Below are 18,752 nucleotides of genomic sequence, written 5' to 3' on the forward strand. Positions count from 1 at the left end.
AGGCCCTCCGGACCTTGAGGACTCCCCTTCTGCTCTCCCGTGTGGCAGAGTCCTTTTAACCCCAAAAAGGCTGGGCCCAGGCTTGCTGGGTGGGGGTCAACCCCCAATCTTGTAATGATCACTCAGGACAGGGGCTAGGGTGTCCCCACGCCAAGGTGCTCTCTCCACACTGGATGCTTCCCTGACCATTACATGTAGTTCAAAGCAAATAAAATATATTAGACAGCCACTAATAAAAAAATAAGGAAAAAATGGGAAAGGTGAAAGGAAACAAGTAATCACACTCTGTGGGTGTGGAGAACAACAAACAGCAGTTTCTGGAATATAAGGGAAGTTCAGTCTGTTCCTCACATTGTTCCAGGCCTCATTCCCAGGCCCTGGCTGCGCTGCAGGGATGCAGCAAGTTGGACACTTGCTCTGGAGGTGGCCACATGCCCTCAGGCTCTAAGTTGCAAGATCCTTCTTCCCAGCATTAAATCTCCTGTCAGGGTTATGATCCCCCTCCCAGTCTGGCCTGCAAGACCTCTTGTCTGGTGGCATCTCCCTGTGCTGGGCCCTCGCTGCCCAGGGCCCCCCCTCGCTCTCCCCAACTGCTCACTGCACTTGGTTCCAGACTGCTCCAACTCCAGCTCCACCCTGCCTCAGCGCTGCTGCTGTTCTGCCCCCGCTCCGCTCTCTGGCCCCTCTGGCTCGGGCTGCTGCAACTCCACTCCCAGCTCAGCTCAGACAGCTGCTCTCTCCTTAGCTCTGCCTGCTCTGGCTCAGGCAGCTCCAGCTCACACAGAGGATGGGACCCTGGCTTCCTGGGACCCTCAATGGCCTGCCTGCCCTGTCAATCAGGCTGACATGGCACATTGGCCTCTCCCCATTGGCCCTGGGGACTGTCAGTCTCAGGGTCTTGATTTCTCATTGGCCCTTCCCCTTTCTTTTGGTTCTGAGAGAGGGTCAACCAACTCCCCCCCACACACTAAGTTTCAGTAGGGGCCAACAGTTCCCTTACACTTGAACACCAAGCTGGAGAAAGCGGTCTTTTAAGAAGAGAAGGGCAGAGAGTTTGGACCTCCAGAGATTGCTAGAGAGGCCTTTCAGGATCAGCTGCTTGTGGAGCAGTGGGATTTGTCCCTCCAGTAGCTAAAAGGGCTGGAAGCAGTCAGAGGCCAATCAGAGTCCGGCAGGCCAGATAAAAAGGGCTGTCTACCTCTGACAGAGTCCAATTCTGGATGAAACTGGGACAGAGAGGGAAAGAAGAAGCGTCTTCCACCTGTCTGAACCCTAGAAGCCAGGCCTGGCCAGAGCCTAAATGTGACTGTGCCTTTTTGTTTAAGTCAATGAAAGACTTGTTTTTTACTTTGTAGAATATATGATCATCTTAAGTTGAAAATTAATTTGACTACTGTAAAATTAGACAAGCAAAAGTGGTAACTAAGCCCACAGCTTCTGCTAGTAGTCATTGGAATCAAGGAAACTGCAAAGGCAGAACACCAACTCACTTTTCTGTGAGTCACTAATGACAAGTGCACTTCAGGACAGACAGAATCCTGTGACGGCATTTGTGGACTTGGGGACTTGCAAAGCAAGTAATAAGTAAAGACAAAATGAAAGCCTAGGATGGAGGGATTAATTCTTAAATATCTTCACAATTTTAATACAGTGAGAATGGGTGAATCTAGATAATTTATTTTATGTGACAAGATTCTCTGGTAAGTTTAAGGCTGCTTTGCACTATTGCTTTTCCAGCTCAACTGGACTGTGGAGGATTCTCCTTGCATGGAGAATCCTCTCTGGCTTCTCACATATGGCATCTGCAGAGCAACATTGTATAGATGCAGTTGTATACCCATAAGCCATTTCAAGGCCTCCTCTGTGATGTTGTGGATATCATCCATCTCACCTTTGAATCCATATTTGGTGCACTGCATTATGACGTGTTTGATGGTTTGGATGTTCTCACTGGAATTGCACAAAGGGGAGTCTTTGATTTTTCCACTTGTGCATCAAGTAGTTGCATCTTCCATTATTTGTTTGGATGCATTTCAGTGTGGTACAAAGCCTGTGTGGCAGGTTGAAACTGGGAGGGTGGCTTGTGGAGTCAGTGATAATGTGCTTGTTTGGAACAGTGAGGTCTAAGCACATTGCCATTTGCTGGCCAGATCCAGAGACATGAGGTGGTCTTATGTGGTCCACAGAGGTTTTAATGATTTCTGGTATTGTTGGGGTATGGTGTTCATAACCTGATGGGTGGGAAGTTTGGGATAATTTTTGGTGCTTTAAGTTCTCGTGCTGTGGCTGCATCTCAATGGATAGCTGGAGAATTAAACTTGGAGATTTAAACTTGGAGAGTGGCCAGTTTGGATGAGCTATTACCAGCAGGAGAGTGAGTTTGTGTGTGTATGGGGGTGGGTTTTTGGAGGGGGGTGAGGGAGTGAGAGAACCTGGATTTGTGCAGGAAATGGCCTAACTTCATTATCATGCACATTGTGTAAAGAGTTGTCACTTTGGATGGGCTATCACCAGCAGGAGAGTGAATTTGTGTGGGGGGGTGGAGGGTGAGAAAACCTGGATTTGTGCTGGAAATGGCTTTTAGATAAGCTATTACCAGCAGGACAGTGGGGTGGGAGGAGGTATTGTTTCATATTCTCTGTGTATATATAGAGTCTGCTGCAGTTTCCACGGTATGCATCTGATGAAGTGAGCTGTAGCTCACGAAAGCTCATGCTCAAATAAATTCGTTAGTCTCTAAGGTGCCACAAGTACTCCTTTTCTTTCTGGAGAATCAATGTTTGCTAATGTAGAAAGCCATGTCAGAGGCACTGATTTTAAAGTTCCCAGGGTAATTCACATGGTCTGATTTAGCTGCCTATCCCTAAATTGGGTAAGGCAGATTCTTGTCCACACTTTTCCACAGCACTATGCAATTGAGTACACCAGGGCCAAGGCTGATGCTCATAGCACAGGGGCAGTTGAGCCCCAACTTGTTCCCGCTAATTTTTGAATGAAATTTTATCCAATGAGTACATGAGTCTTTACTTTCAAGGCTTCTTTCTTGAGGTGGTCATGAAAGGTAAGTGTGCAGTCAAGAATGACACTCGGCTATGGATGGCTTTAGGTCATCATGCAGTTTCTCGACAGTGCTTTGTGCAATTCTGTTGCCAAGATGGAAAGTCAAGACAACCGATTTGCTTGGATATGGTATGATCTTAAGGTCAGATTTAAGGGCCACTTCAAGGTCTTTAAAACTACAGGTCAGAGTTGTGAGTGCCAAATCATCAGCATACACAAACTTTTGCACTATTGTTCCACGCATATCGCTCGTATAGACATTTAAGAATGTTGAAGTGTAACCCTTCTGCCAGGCCGAGTTGATAGTAGCAAGGGCCGGGTTCGGTACACAGGGGTTCCCTCTCATCAAAGCAAATGCAAAACTGGCTCGAGCCCCCACCCAATGACCTGGGAAAATCTTATGCACACCCCTGGGTGCCTCAAAGAGGCAATACTTCCCCTCTCGCAAGCACAGAGTCTCGGTGTAGCAGAGAATCTTTAATAACATGAGGTAAACGACATCAGCATTAAATTGGGAAAACACCACAACTAGGGTTCATCAACCAAACCATGAGCAAAGACCCACCCCAGCAAATTGGGCCATGTCCTTTCCCTCGGGTACTTGAGTCCAACAACCCAAACGTCTCTTGAGTCCAGCAACCCAAAAGTCACCCAAAGTCCAACAACCCAAAAGTGCAGCCCCAGAGTTCAAAAGTTCATCTGCAGAGTGTTACTCCCCAGTCCAGGTGAAAATGTGTGCCTGCGGGGAAAGAGGTCAGAGGCACCTTACATGATCTGAAGCTGACTGCCCCGCAGATCCATAGGGCATCAGTCCAATCCGCTTCACCAGCTGTCCCACAGACCGCTCCACAAGCAACTCCCGCCATCCCACGAACTGCTCCGCCAGCCCATCCAGCCATCCCACGAACTGCTCTGCTCCGCATCTTCAGGCTCCCCCCTACTTCACAGCTGGAGAATTAGCTCAAATGGTAGAGCGCTCGCTTAGCATGTGAGAGGTAGCGGGATCGATGCCCGCATTCTCCATGAACATTTTGGGGGGAGGGATAGCTCAGTGGTTTGAGCATTGGCGTGCTAAACCCAGGGTTGTGAGTTCAATCCTTGAGGGGGCCATTTAGGGATCTGGGGCAAAAATTGGGGATTGGTCCTGCTTTGAGCAGGGGGTTGGACTAGATGACCTCCTGAGGTCCCTTCCAACCCTGATATTCTATGATACTTAACACAGTGCTCAGGGATTTCAGCTTGTAGTAGGGGGAGCCTCAGTGCTGGTACACCATAAGGCCAAAGTGAATTCAGCTCAGTACCTGTAGCTAGACTCCTAATAGACCCAAAATTAGCTCTGATATTCCACACTGGAGAGAGACAGAGGTGCAATTGATGGTTCAGGCCCTCACAAAGGGGCCCACACCATCAGGTACTAATACCTGTCTCCAACCTCTCTCAATTAACAGTTTTGAACCCATGTCCCTTGCCTAGCGAGTGTTACTTAGTTGATGGCGAGTCCCTCTATCATAACAAAAGGCCAAGTACAGTTCCACTGTTCTTGATTCCCATAATCAGGGTAATTCAATTTATTCTTCCTCTCCCAATAACGGAGACACTGGGGATCCCAGAGCAGCCAAAGTGACCATTTGGGCAGCTACAGCCTCATTCTAGGCGGGGTGGGTGTGCCTATGCAAATGAGATCAGCCCCTGAAGTTCTTCCCCACAACTTGCCACACCTCACCACCAGATGTCAGGGTGGAGCTCATCCTGACTCTGCTTACGCCTGCACTAACGGTGATGAATCCTGGCCACGTGTCACCTGAGGCACGTTGCGCATACGCTAAGAAGAAGCACATTGATTTCAGCAGGGCCCTACCTGTGCAAAGGATCAGGACATTGGGTGTTATTGAGACTTGCTGATCAACAATTAAATCAATGTATTTTATCTAAACATGATTTGATACTGATTTGTTATTAAAGGATGATGGATGCTCTTTAACCCTTGCAGTATAATTGATTTAATTTACAGTCATGTTTTCTTCATTTATATAAATGATTTCTAAGTAACAGCAGAAAATTGACACCAATTAGTGTCAATGGCTGCGCTATTGATTCATGTGCTGCTCACGACATGGAGTTTTTTCTCTCTCAGGTAGACTTAGCTCTGAGATAGTCAATTTTGTGTTGATAGTTGTAAATCGTTTTGTCATCAGTTGTGTACTTATTTAATAACGTAGTTATATTCTATTTGGGCATATTTTTCTCTTTGATTGTTGTGCCATAGCACTTTCTTTTGTAATTTATGCACACTGGTTCTCCTAACCCTAGTGTAAATTAGATATTTAGTGTCTGATTCAGAGTTTGGAGAATATAAATCCATCTTTCTGAAAGCAAAAGGGAGATGCTAATTAGGATTTTTAGAAGTGCTGAACCAATGAGAGTGACAGATCCTTAGCTTTTCTGAAAACCAGGCTTTTACATTTTCTTGGTTGAGTTAGAGGAGATATTCTAGGGGACTGCTTGGTAACTTGGGCCCATTCAAACAAAAAGCATTTTAAGATAGCCAAATGCAAAGCTCATCTAAACAAGTGAGGAATACTCATAGAAAAACAAGGAATACAGGCCATACCTAGAGAAAGGGGAACTTTATCCTGGAAAGCAGTGACGCTGGAAAAGATTTAGGGGTCATAGTGGGCAAGCAACTCGACATGAGCTCCCTGTGCAATGCTGTGCCAAAAAGGGCTAACACAATCCTTGGATGTAAAAACAGGGGAGCAGTGAGTAGGAGAAAGGAGGCAATTTGACCTCTGAATACAGCATTGGGGATACCCATACTTGCATCCAATTCTGTAGTCCACCTATTTACAAGGATGTTGGAAAAATTGGAGAGGGTGCATAGAAGAGCCTTATGATTTGATGGCTGGAGAAAATGCCTTGTGGTAAGAGACTTAAAGAGCTCAATCTGTTTAGTTTATCAAACCGATTTGAGAAATGATTTGTTCAGTGTGTAGGTACATTCACAGGCAGAAAATACTAGGTAGTAAAGAGTTTTTTAATCTCGTTGATAGTGGGAACCAATGACTGGAAGCTGAAGCCAACCAAATTCAAATTGGAAATAAGGCATGTATCTTTAGCAGTGAGGGAGATTAACTATTGGAAGAAACTAAGGGAAGTGGTGGATTCTCCATCTCGTATGTCTTCAGATCAAGACTGGATGCCTTTCTGGAAGTTAGACTTTAGCCAAACAAGTTATTTGGCCCAATACAGGTGTAACTGGATGAAATTCTATGGCCTGTGATATACAGGAGGTCAGACTAGATGCCTAATGGTCCCTTCTGGCTTATACTTGGTGAATAGTGTTGTGATTAAAGAAGCTTTGGAGTCAGAGTTTGGATTTTTATTACTTGCGCTCTTGCTGACTTGCTATGTGTCACCGGGCAAGTAATTCCTCTCTCCCCTCCCCCCACATGCTTCTGTTTTCCCATCCGTCAAATAGGTATGTAGCATAATCCCTATCGCACAGAGGTGTTGTCAGGCTTGATTGTTTTAATGTAATGTGCTTTGAGATCCTTGGATGGAAAGCACAGTAGGAGTATTAAATGTTTATTATATAAATTGTTCTGAATTCCAATCTGTTTCCATTTTGGGCTGTGGTGAAAAAAGAGAAGCGTTGAAATCTTGGTCTGTTGAACTCAGTGACAAACTCCTGTGGGCTTCAGTGGAGCTAGGATTTCAATGAAGGTGAAAAGGGTGTACTGGTCTTACTGGTGAGTGAACTTGTAATTACCTTTTCATATGAAATATCAGGTGAGGAGTGTAAGCTGATGCTGAAGCTTATTCCCTTTCCACAGGTCTTTGGGAATAGGGTTGTTTTTACAGGTGTTTTTTGTGGTTTATATAGTGTTAACTAACTGCTGTAATTGCCATGTTAGACCATTGCGTCTCAGAGGACAGTGGCTAAGAGACCCTTTGTCTGAGAACTGGCCCAATAGAGATTTGAGGTGTATTGAAAATAAAACAGATATTTGACCTGCTACAAAATGATTCTTACCTTTTTTACTCCACTTGTGAATGCTGGTCTCATTTGCTTCCTTGCTAATACTGGAGCCAAGTACGATGAGGTTATCTTCTTTTATAGTGATGATTTTGTTGAGATGAAATTTCCCTCTGCGTGTGAAGTCATAAGTTTGTGGGTGGGTTTTTATTGCTTTTGCTGCATTAGGGGTGGGGGCTCCTGCACACAATGCAATATGAATGTAAAATTTACAGCCCAGTAGTACATTGCATATAGATACTAACTGCTAAAAAAAAAAAAAAGGGGGGGGGGTCATGAAGCAGAGGACGTCTTCTTTATTATAGAAAGGGAAGCCTGTTGTGAGGTCAACTTTAGGAAAAATTCTTAATTGGAATCCTCCCGCAACAAAAGTTTATATCCATGATCTGTTTTGCTTCACAGCCTATTAAAGACATTCCTGGGATGACTGAAGGAGTCGCCCCAGACTGCCCATGGATGACCTAGAAACACTCTGTACTATATCTGACTCTTACCTTTGAACACAGGGACTGAAGTTTAAAAAGTGGAAAATGATGTGTTCAAAAATACATCTGCAATTCTATGCCTTATCTGCATATGCAATTGCTGTAGCTGCATGCACAAATCAAGTAAATGAACATGTAAACTGACAGTTACATTTTTTAACAATTTTTCTTTAACAATCCCCCTTAGAGGGTGAAGGAGTTTGTTCCTAATGGTGGAAGATAAATGGACTTGTATTGATATTTATGAAGATGGGGCTTCTGTATTTTGGTAGTTTATAAACAGCAATATGTCTAGCAGGTATATTCTCTTATGAGCATGGCGATGAGCAGTAATTTGATATCCACAGTGTTGGAAAATACAGTCTGAGACAAGTTCCTTTCATAGGTGCAATCCTATTGGCTTCAGTAAGAATTTGTACCTTGTCCCCATATATTTACCACAGATAATTGTGTATGAATTTAGATGACTGATGGAGCATAAAGTGAAATAAAATATGAGCCACTGAAAAATATCTATAAGTGACTGCTAGTCACGGAGAAAACTTTTGCCTTCCAATCTACGCAGACTGCCCCCACTGAATGTAATAAGAGTTGTATGTGTGGATCAGAGGGTAGACAAGCTTATCAGAAATGCTACTTAATGTCTGAGCCTTAGATATTAGGAGTTCAGCATGCAGAAGTTTCCGAATAGGGTCTGAAATGTATGTGGGCATTAACAGTTAATAAAATAAATTTAACCAAAAATCAAGAGGAGATAAGGTCTTAGCGAAGTAATGGAAGTTAGACATATGCCTTCTCAATTTATATTTCTTATATTTGTACATGTTTTAAAATAAATACAAATAGATCATAAAAAATAAAATCTTAGGGCTGAGTTTCTCAGACTGATTTTGTTTGGTCTTCATCTTTGTGCAGAATTCTTGATCCATGATTTCTGTCGCTTTTGAGAAGATCATACACAGTAAGTACTAGTTTTCAAAATGAACAGAAAGATTGGCCTTAACTCTTAAAGAGCTGTCATAGCCCAAGTGGGTTTGAGGATGAGATCTCACGGCCTAGAAAATGCCTCATGTGGCCTGTGTGATATATAACCTTTAACAGCAACAATGGATGCAGAATGGATGCAGAATTTGCAGACTGAATATTGCAGAAGTATAGGGGGAAATGTAAAGAATTATGTTTAGTGTTTGTAGACTTAGAGAAGAATTATGACAGAGTTCCTAGAGAATTGATATGATGGTGCCTGTGGTTGTGCAGTCTGCTGGAGGTTTGCTCAGACTATCATGGACGTGTATGGGGGTAGCACAACAACAGGGAGAAATAGCTGCAGCTACTGTGAGTCATTGACTATGAAGGTAGGTCTACTTTAAGGATCAGCTTTAAGCCCATTCCTATTTGTGTCTGTAATGGACACCTTGATACATGGATAAGGGGAAAGGCTTTCTGGTGCATGTTTTTCACTAAAGACATTGTGTTGTGTTACAAAGATAAATACAAACTGGAAAGGGATCTAGAACAATGTAGGGCTGCATTAGAAGAAAATGGTTTATGAATCAGTTGACAAAAGAGAGAACACATGCAATCCTTTCATTAAGAGGGACATTGAGAAGCCAGTAAAACTAGGTGGTATAGAGTTAGCCTGTGCAACAATTCACATGCCTCAGTTCAGTTTTGAGCCATGTTGGGGATGTGGATGTGGATGTTTGGAACTGCATGAAGAGCACTCAGTGCAAATGGAGGGAGTTGATGGGAATTCTATTATAAGACCATGACTAGGCCAACTATGAGGTACAGGTTGGACTGCTTGCTGGTGAGGAAGAGAAGAACTTCTACTTTACACTGCCAGCATGAGAATGCTCAGGTGGACAGGCTTCACAACCAAACAGTATGAGCCATGGTACAAGTAGCCCCCATCACAGAAAAGTTGAGGAAATATCAACTGAGATGGCTTGGTCACGTGAGATTACAAGATGTGGGATCGTTGGCCAGAGAGTACAGAGCTAGTAGTCATGGGACAAAGATCACAAGGAAGACACAGAAAAGAGGATTTGAGATGTTGGATGATATGAAGAAGGTTGTTGGAAGATAAACTTGACAAGAACACTTGGAGATGAAGAACAAGAGCCACAAAACAGATTGATGGGATAAGAAGAACAAAGATTCGTCTTGTGGTTAAAGCACGAGATGGGAAGTTGAGATCTGGGTTCTGGTTTTGGACTCTGATGCACACTTGTTGAATAAGCTTGGGCAAGTCACTTCCATTACTTCTTCTGTATCTCTATTCTTCACCTTTCTTCCTATCTGGAAAATGAGGACGATAATGTTTACCTACCTCTCAGATGTTGTGAGATCTAATATTTACAAAGGCTTTTGAGAAGCTGGTATAAACTTGCAGAGTATAAAATGTCATGCTTTGCAGCTGATTTCCTCTCCCCCTCAATATCTAAGTGCAAGCAAGCATTTTCTACTAAAATTCATACAACGATAGCCTGCTTTAGATTCAGTTAACTTAACACTCAGGGGATTCAAATAATTTAGTGCCATTTGCCACCTGAAAATAAATGTAAACAGTGATACTCAAGTCCACATGCAGCTGTTTTTTTCTTCACAGCACTACTGCAGATAGGTAAAATTGTATGTGGTGACAAGGAATAGAAGTAGCTATGTAATTTAAGGCTTTATAACAAACTGTACTGCAGTTTCTTCAGTCTGATGATCGCTTTTATCAAATTCATTCTTTCTTAAAATATGTAGCAGTGGACAACGGCATCTCCTATAATAAACTGTATATGTATGTATGCAATGCATACTATATACATGTATGTGTGTTGCATGTACTCTGCTAGCTCAAGTTCACTAATCTACACAGTCCATAATCTATACATAAAGGAGTTTTTACCACCTGCTCACAGCAAAGAGTTAACAGCAGACCTGTAGTGGGGGTTTGCCCAGCCAGTGAAGTGTGTGTAATACACAATACAATACAAAAAAATCACAATTTTATATATAATAAAACTAAGCCACTCTTGCCAAATATAGAATACATTTCGGGATACATCATCTCTGCCTCTTTTTTTAAGGTAATGTTCATTCACTTACTAGCTCATTTGCACAATTCGGTAAATTTCAGTGTGCCTCAAAGATATTAGTTCAAATTAGCCAGGTTTTGCTGTATAACTATGGATGCAAAGATTAGAGGTAAGCAACTTCTTTAGTCTAAATGGAGAGTATTTTGTTCATAGAGTGCCAGTCTACAGTGTACTAAAGTCTGTATCAATCCTGCTTAATGCGTAATCCTGGTGATGGCCTCTGTACAACAGTGAGTGCTTCTCTTGCTAATGCCCTGAAGACTACACACGTGAACTCTGCCCCTGGCCGGTACAACAGGGACATCTTCTGTACACTTACCATTCTCAGAAAGGAGGACCCTGTTGCTCTTCACAAGGGGTTTCATGCCTCATTCCTGCTGTTGGGCTTCTAGTATGTGGTGATATTTGTGAACTCAGAGCAGCTGAACCGAGCCATGATGAGGCCTCTCTCGGAACATGCTGATCAGCGCAGTTTAGAGACTGCACATCTACTTAGCCCATAGCACTGCCTTTTTTATAGATTATTTTTATATCCCAGGCAAGATGTTTTATTAAGACAGTTAAAGTTGTAAATACCAGTTACTGAAAGGAAGAAGAGTAGCAGCTGTGTTAGTCTGTATTCGCAAAAAGAAAAGGAGTACTTGTGGCACCTTAGAGACTAAGTAGCGCTACATTGATGACATCTTCATCATCTGGACCCATGGAAAAGAAGCCCTTGAGGAATTCCACCATGATTTCAACAATTTCCATCCCACCATCAACCTCAGCCTGGACCAGTCCACACAAGAGATCCACTTCCTGGACACTATGGTGCTAATAAGCGATGGTCACATAAACACCACCCTATACCGGAAACCTACTGACCGCTATTCCTACCTACATGCCTCCAGCTTTCATCCACACCAGACCACACGATCCATTGTCTACAGCCAGGCTCTACGATACAACCTCATTTGCTCCAACCCCTCAGACAGAGACAAACACCTACAAGATCTCTATCAAGCATTCTTACAACTACAATACCCACCTGCTGAAGTGAAGAAACAGATTGACAGAGCCAGAAGAGTACCCAGAAGTCACCTACTACAGGACAGGCCCAACAAAGAAAATAACAGAACGCCACTAGCTGTCACCTTCAGCCCCCAACTAAAACCTCTCCAGCGCAACATCAAGGATCTATAATCTATCCTGAAGGATAACCCATCACTCTCACAGATCTTGGGAGACAGGCCAGTCCTTGCTTACAGACAGCCCCCCAACCTGAAGCAAATACTCACCAGCAACCACACACCACACAACAGAACCACTAACCCAGGAACCTATCCTTGCAACAAAGCCCGTTGCCAACTGTGTCCACATATCTGTTCAGGGGACACCATCATAGGGCCTAATCACATCAGCCGCACTATCAGAGGCTTGGTCACCTGCACATCTACCAATGTGATATATGCCATCATGTGCCTCTGCCATGTACATTGGTCAAACTGGACAGTCTCTGTGTAAAAGAATAAATGGACACAAATCAGATGTCAAGAATTATAACGTTCAAAAACCAGTCAGAGAACACTTCAATTTCTTTGGTCACTTGATTACAGACCTAAAAGTTGCAATTCTTCAACAAAAAAAACTTCAAAAACAGACTCCAACGAGAGACTGCTGAATTGGAATTAATTTGCAACCTGGATACAATTAACTTAGGCTTGAATAAAGACTGGGAGTGGATGGATCATTACACAAAGTAAAACTATTTCCCCATGTTTATTCCCCACCCCCACCCCACTGTTCCTCAGACGTTCTTGTCAACTGCTGGAAATGGTCCACCTTGATTATCACTACAAAAGGTCCCCCCGCCCCTTGCTGGTAATAGCGCACCTTAAGTGATCACTCTGGTTACAGTGTGTATGGTGGGAGGTGGAGGCTCAGAAAAAAAAAGGTTGAGGATCCCTGACCCAAACCACCTTCATTCTACCATCCTCTCCCACCAATTTGTGCACATGCCTTCTGTGTGAGGTGGAGACATTTGGATGAAGGACTCTGAGAAGTTTGCAGCCTCTGGCCAGTGGACATCTGAAAAGTACTTTATTTGTGTATTTTCCCTGGAGTAGGTGACTTTGGATTTGTAAATACATGCCTGTGATTGGTAAGTGTGATATCCTGCCACCCTGTGCTCCTGGTTTACAAGCAATAATATTTACTCTGGCCATTAAGTTTGTAGTTTAAGATGTAGCAGGTATGTGCGTCTTAAAGTCTGAACACACTTTGTGTTTGAAACCATGCACACTTTGGGGAAATTTCCCCAAACATGCTCCTCCTGGTGAATAGTTGTTTTTAAATCTTGCTTCTTTCTGGCGACTGCATATAACCTTCAGGAAGGCAGATATACTTTTCTATAGCAACATATAGACAGGTGCAGCTCAGTTTTAATGCTGCTGCACAGCTATGGTTTTTCTTTTTGTCAGATATTATCATTTACCTGACCTTTGGGGAAATTACTGATGAAATTAAGATGCATGTGGGAGGATTGGATGGGTTTGAGGCTAGGATTGTCTCCCGGCTTTCTCTTGTTCTAGGTAGCCCTGCTATGGGGCAGAGTTAAAGTTGGTTTCGTGGCATTTTCATTTAAAAAAATGTTTGTGTGTAAATGTAGTATTTCCAGGCTGTTTAATGTTTGTAGTTTCTCAAAAATAAAGTGTTTGTTTGGTGAAGGTCAGGGAAAAAATAAGCCTGAATCAGGACAGGGTACTATTGAAGATCCTCAGCCCATAAGTTTGGAATACATGCGCATGCTAAGGAATTTGAGATTTAGATGTAAGTGCACTTTTTAGAATTCATGGAAAGCTAAATATCCATGAGTTTCATGTCAGAAATGTGCATAACTGCAGAGGCATGAGCAGCCTTCTGATAAGAGCAACCCTCTCGTATAAGTAGCTGTAAGTTCTTCAGAGCTGATTCATTACATTACATGTACATGTGATATGCACAGACGTGGGGAAACAATCCTTTCTAAGTGGAAAAGGTTGAGATATTTCAAGTTAACTTTGTGCATATTTGTGCGCCTAAGAGAGAGCAGCTTTTGCACGGAGAATTTGCAGTGCTTTGTCTTCAGAATAGATTCATGAAAACCTTTTTGATTTATTTCCGTCAATGCAGAAGAAAGCTGAAAAGTAACTAATTGAAATTTCACATATCTACCTTGAGACACAATGGTATGGGAGAGCACAAATTTAAGGGATTGAGCAGACTGAATATTGTCCATTTATAGTGGTTCAGTTTTTAGTAGTTATATTTTGATGTTGCTTCATCACATGGAAGCTGATATACAACAAACCTAGAGGGAATATCTTGCTGAATAACCACAGTGTTTCTTTAACTATTAGCTTTTTTTCAAAAGCACATTAACCGGTGACTATACTAGATCTTCTTTTGTTTTAAACTGCTTTTACTGAGTTTCAATCAAATGTAACTTCGCATTATTCAACACAATTATCTAGGATACCAGTTTGCCGTCTGGCAATAACTCTACAAAAAGAGAATTAAAACCTGTTGTGATGTAGCATGCTGCCGCAGTAAATCTGCATGATATGAGCAATGAAGGAAACTGCTAAGGGGAGTGCTGCAGTTTTGGGTATTTTAGTGGGAAAGAATGGATGTTCTAGGCAGGATTTTCAAATGCACTTAAATGACTTTGGCACAGAAGTCCTGTTGACTTTCACTTCTGTGCCTAAGTCACTTAGGGCCAAGTTGTCAAAAGTATTTAGGCAGATAAGCACCTAGTCTGTTTTGGCATTTTTGAAAATTCTGTTAGGCACCTATCTGCATGTATAGGCACTGTTATACCTTTGAAAATCTGGCCATTAGGCACTTTGGAAAATCCCATCCTATATCTTCTTGAGCCCTATGTTCAGAATTACGCCAGTGGTGGAATTAGCCATGCCACACTAAGGTGCCTGTCCTGCACTGAGAACAGACCACTGCACAGAGTCACAGTGGCTTTAGTGGGTACAGGGGGGTATGAAGCAGTCTGTTAGAGTAACATGCTTCAAAATGCAAATTCTGTCCTCCAAAAACACAGGATTCTTTATTATCTCAACCAATAGAGACATAGGTATGCATTCACCTGTAACAGGGAGCAGAAGCTCCGGGGTGTGTGTGAAAACAGAGCTCCAACACAAACTATCTACCCCCATACCACAGCAACCACAGCCTGTAAGGCCAGGGAGAGACTAACAATTATCACCCCCAGGAAACGCAGTGGGGAGTTGTCCAAAAAGTTCAACCACAGTGCACTCCCTTCAGTGTATGCCTTACAGTAGGGTCTCACAACGTCTAAATATTTGTCAGTTCCCCAGTACTAGGACCTTGAATCCCTTTCCTTGGTCACTTTGAGATATTCACATAGCTCCATCTTTTAAATGCAGGTTTGACTTATTATTTTTAAATATCTGAGCTATTAATTTTTCAGACTCTAGTAGTATGCTTTAGGATACAAGGCATGAAAGAAACTATACAAGTGTAGTTTGATATGATGTTTGACTTCACTAGGCATATGCTATATGTAAAAGGGGACACAAAATATTAGTCATGTGCCATGGTGAGATGGGGTGTTCACCTCACACTTGCCCTGAAAGAGTTAATGTAGGCTAAGTAGGGGGCCAATTAACCAGACAGGCCACAGCTGAATTATTGGCATGGGCTTAGCCTCCAGATCCACACAGAGTACGACCTTGCACTTTAGAGCATAGACAACATCCATGGCAGTTACAGTCTTCCGCTTGGCATGTTCTGTGTAAGTGACAGCATCTTGGATCACATTCTCCAAAAACACCCCCCCCCCCCACAGTTGCCTCGTAAATCAGGCCGAAGATACGCTTCACACCCCCATGGCAAGCCAAATGACGAATAGCTGGTTTCAGAATGCCCTAGATGTTATCCCTCCGTACCTTTCTATGGCACTTGGCGCCTCCTTTTCTGTGCCCCTTGCCTCCCTTGCCACAAGCAGACATGTCAGCTAGGTGTACAGACAAAGCGGGTGGCTTAAGTAATCCACTGACTGAATGAGGGAGCCCAGCTGAGGGGGAACGAGTTAGACTGGATTTATAAAGGCAGGAAGCTGATAGCAGAGGGGGCTGCAGGGAAGTAGTTTGCAGTCATTCCCGGGAAGAAGGGAGGTGTATTTAGGGGCTATAGAGGCAAGTAGCCTACAATTACTCCCTGGGAGAAGGGGGTTGTGGGGCTGGCAAATGCAGAGAAGTGGGGAGAACCAGAAGGTAAGGGGAAGGGCTCAGGGGAAAAGGCAGTAGGGTATAGGATAGAACAGACCTTGGCTAGTGACTAGAGAGTTCCTGATCTGGAACCTGGAGTAGAGGGTGGGCCCAGGTTCCCCTACCAACCACTGGGGAAGTGTCACTGGTTGGGCGGTGAATAGGAAGCCTGCCTGAGGCTGCCTTGAGTAGTATTGTACTATGGACCAGACTGATACTCTTAACCATGTTGAATAGTACCTTCAGCAGTCTCACTGAAGTCAATGTATGTAAGGGAATTGCAGTCTGGCCCTATCCAAGTAGTGAGCCTGTTCTTTAGAAAGGACTTTGATTTCCAGAATGGGGGAAACACAGATAGTGACCTGGCTGGAGGAGGGACAAGTCAGGAAGAAGGAGCACTCATGGTCACAGAGACTGAGAGAGAGAGCGGCCGTCAGGCGTGAGGTAAGCAGCAAAAGGGAGCCCAGATCTGGAAGGAGCTAATCCTCAGAGTGGCCAGGAGGAGGTGCCCCTAGCGGTGAGTGGACCCCGTGACACAGAGGAACATGTCTTGTGAGGCTCCCTCCCTTTTTCTTGGGTGCTGCATTCAGCAACTTACTAATGGGAAAATGGAGCAACACAGAATTCATGGCTGATTGGGACTACTCATCTAATACTAAAAATCAAATACCATATCTCCGTTGAGTCCATCATTTAGATCAGTCTTTCGCTGTGTGAATAAAAATGTTGCTTTACAATCAGTTGAACACTATTCTGAATTTGGAAATTCTAATTGTTCACTCGCAAACATGTAACTTTGATGAGAGTGAAGATAATGTTGCTCTGTGGCATTTTTTTCATTCCTTCTCCAGATCTGTCTGTTTAACATGCATTCTGTCATTCATATTTATTTAATCTGAGTGATGTCTGCAACAATGCTTGTAACGAACAATAGTCTAATCATGACAGTGAGAGGCTAGATCCAAGTATATTAAAGGTGGCCTTCTGAAGATAACACTTAACTAGCCATGAAAATATTTTCACTAATGGCAATGAAAAGATGGCATAGAGGTAAGGGAAGGGGACACATAGCACATAACTAAATTTCAAATATCGTTTTTTAAATGATTCTTTAATGATCCCAAAGTTCTCTGGCAGCTCCAGTATGGTTGTAGATGCTCCAGAAAGTGCCTGTGATAGGGTCCTCAGTGGCCAGGCAGCCTAGTAACTAGATCATTGGTTGGGGGGCTGTAGGGGGACCTGACCCCTCCTTCTCCCTCCGGTCCTGGCCCAGGGTCCTGGTTGCTCAACCCCTAAACAGGTGAGATGGATCTTTCTCCCAGCTGGGGGGTGGGGGAGTTCAGGGACTGTTTTCCTGGCCTCCTCCCTATGCAAGTCCTTTTAGTTTGGGTTGTGGCCCCGCTAGTCCAGTTGCCCCGCAGTTGTGGCTTCTCTGTAGGTCCCCTTGGCCGGGGAAGATTTACGTGCTTCCAGTGGCTGTATGGGCAGGCAGGTTGCTGGTCTGTGCCTTCAGGCAGGTATACAGAGAGAGCTCCTGCCTCTTCGCCAGTCACCCCCTTACTGAGCCAGGCTCCCTTCTTTTCTCCCCCTCCAAGCCTGGCACTGGCTGCAGGTGTAATGGGGCGGGGCTAGCTGAACCCACAGGTGTTCTTTAACCCCTGCTGTGCCCAGCTTCAGTCTCTCTGCTCCTTCACAATTCCATTTAAAATTTGGCAGCCAAAACTGCAGCTATAGGAGGTCCCATGCCCTGAAAGTCTATCTGGCCAAGATGAGGATGAAATTCTAGTGCGTATCAGTGCCACATAGTACAGAGTAATGTTTGAGCTGTTCCGTGCTCACTGAGAGCTCTGTGGCAATTATATCTTGTCTTCTGGGAAATCAGGATATTTCCATGGCCAAAATTGCAACACATCACAGATTCCCCTCTCCTACAATTCAACTGAGAATCTTTATCCACTGTGCCTTTTACTTCCAGCATAACACACTGCCAGTTATATAATGGAGTTTGAGTGGGAAACTGTCCATATGAAAGGGAGTTCTTAGCCATTGCCTTCAACTGGACAATAAAGCCAACATTTAAAAAAAACTTGGTCTCTAATTAGGTGTCCTGCTTGAGATTCTTGGATCTGATTTTGCTGTGCATGTTGGAGGTCTTTGGCATTTTTGGAAATTAGGTTCTAGGTCTCTCAAGCTTAGCACCCAAAAAATGTTGTGGTGTGAGAATGTTTTCCTCTAATGAGTAGTTGCAACATAAAAGCAATTTGTATGTTACCATACTTTCCAAATGCCTCAGTCAGGATCTAGGCTCAGTTGGGCCAGGACTTCTTCAAACACATGCACAGATGTGGAGCCTGCCCTAAAGAGTTTACAAATAGGCCTTGTAACTTTAAAAGGGGGGTGGGTGGGAAGGAGATCTTCAATCTGTTCATTTTTATCACATATTTACAATTCTTAAATAACTTGTCTAATATAAAATGTCAACTATCTCCCTCAGCCTAGCCATTCACTAGGTGAGTTCTGTTAATCTTGAGGAGAGATTTGAAGGAGGAGAAGGTAGTTGCTTTGCTTCGATGCAGTAAAGGTATTTTTGTATCTGGCAACTAACTGTGCACTTCATTTCTATCCATGGACAGAGGTTTATGTTTTTTAAGCTAGAGACCTAAAAGTTCCAGCTCATCTGATGTATTATATTATAACCCCTCTATAGCTAGGCTTGCAGCTATGGTTCCCATCATAAAGCTGATTTTGACTCTCCTTGTTTACAAGAAAGGGAAAGAAAGGAAAAATCTCCTGCTAGACAGATTGTAGTCACATGACTACT

General features: G+C 43.4%; 1 non-coding gene and 1 pseudogene across 1 annotated transcript; one reads left to right on the forward strand and one right to left on the reverse strand.

Moving 5' to 3' along the window:
* Positions 1-4,010: 4,010 nt before the first annotated feature.
* On the forward strand, positions 4,011-4,083 carry TRNAA-AGC (transfer RNA alanine (anticodon AGC)). The gene has a single exon. It is a non-coding gene; the product is annotated as a tRNA-Ala (tRNA).
* Positions 4,084-15,364: 11,281 nt separating this feature from the next.
* On the reverse strand, positions 15,365-15,673 carry LOC144260400 (histone H4-like; annotated as a pseudogene).
* Between the last annotated feature and the right edge of the window lie 3,079 nt (positions 15,674-18,752).

Source organism: Eretmochelys imbricata, chromosome 2 (assembly GCF_965152235.1).
Source record: "Eretmochelys imbricata isolate rEreImb1 chromosome 2, rEreImb1.hap1, whole genome shotgun sequence".
NCBI classification, from domain to species: Eukaryota; Metazoa; Chordata; order Testudines; family Cheloniidae; genus Eretmochelys; species Eretmochelys imbricata.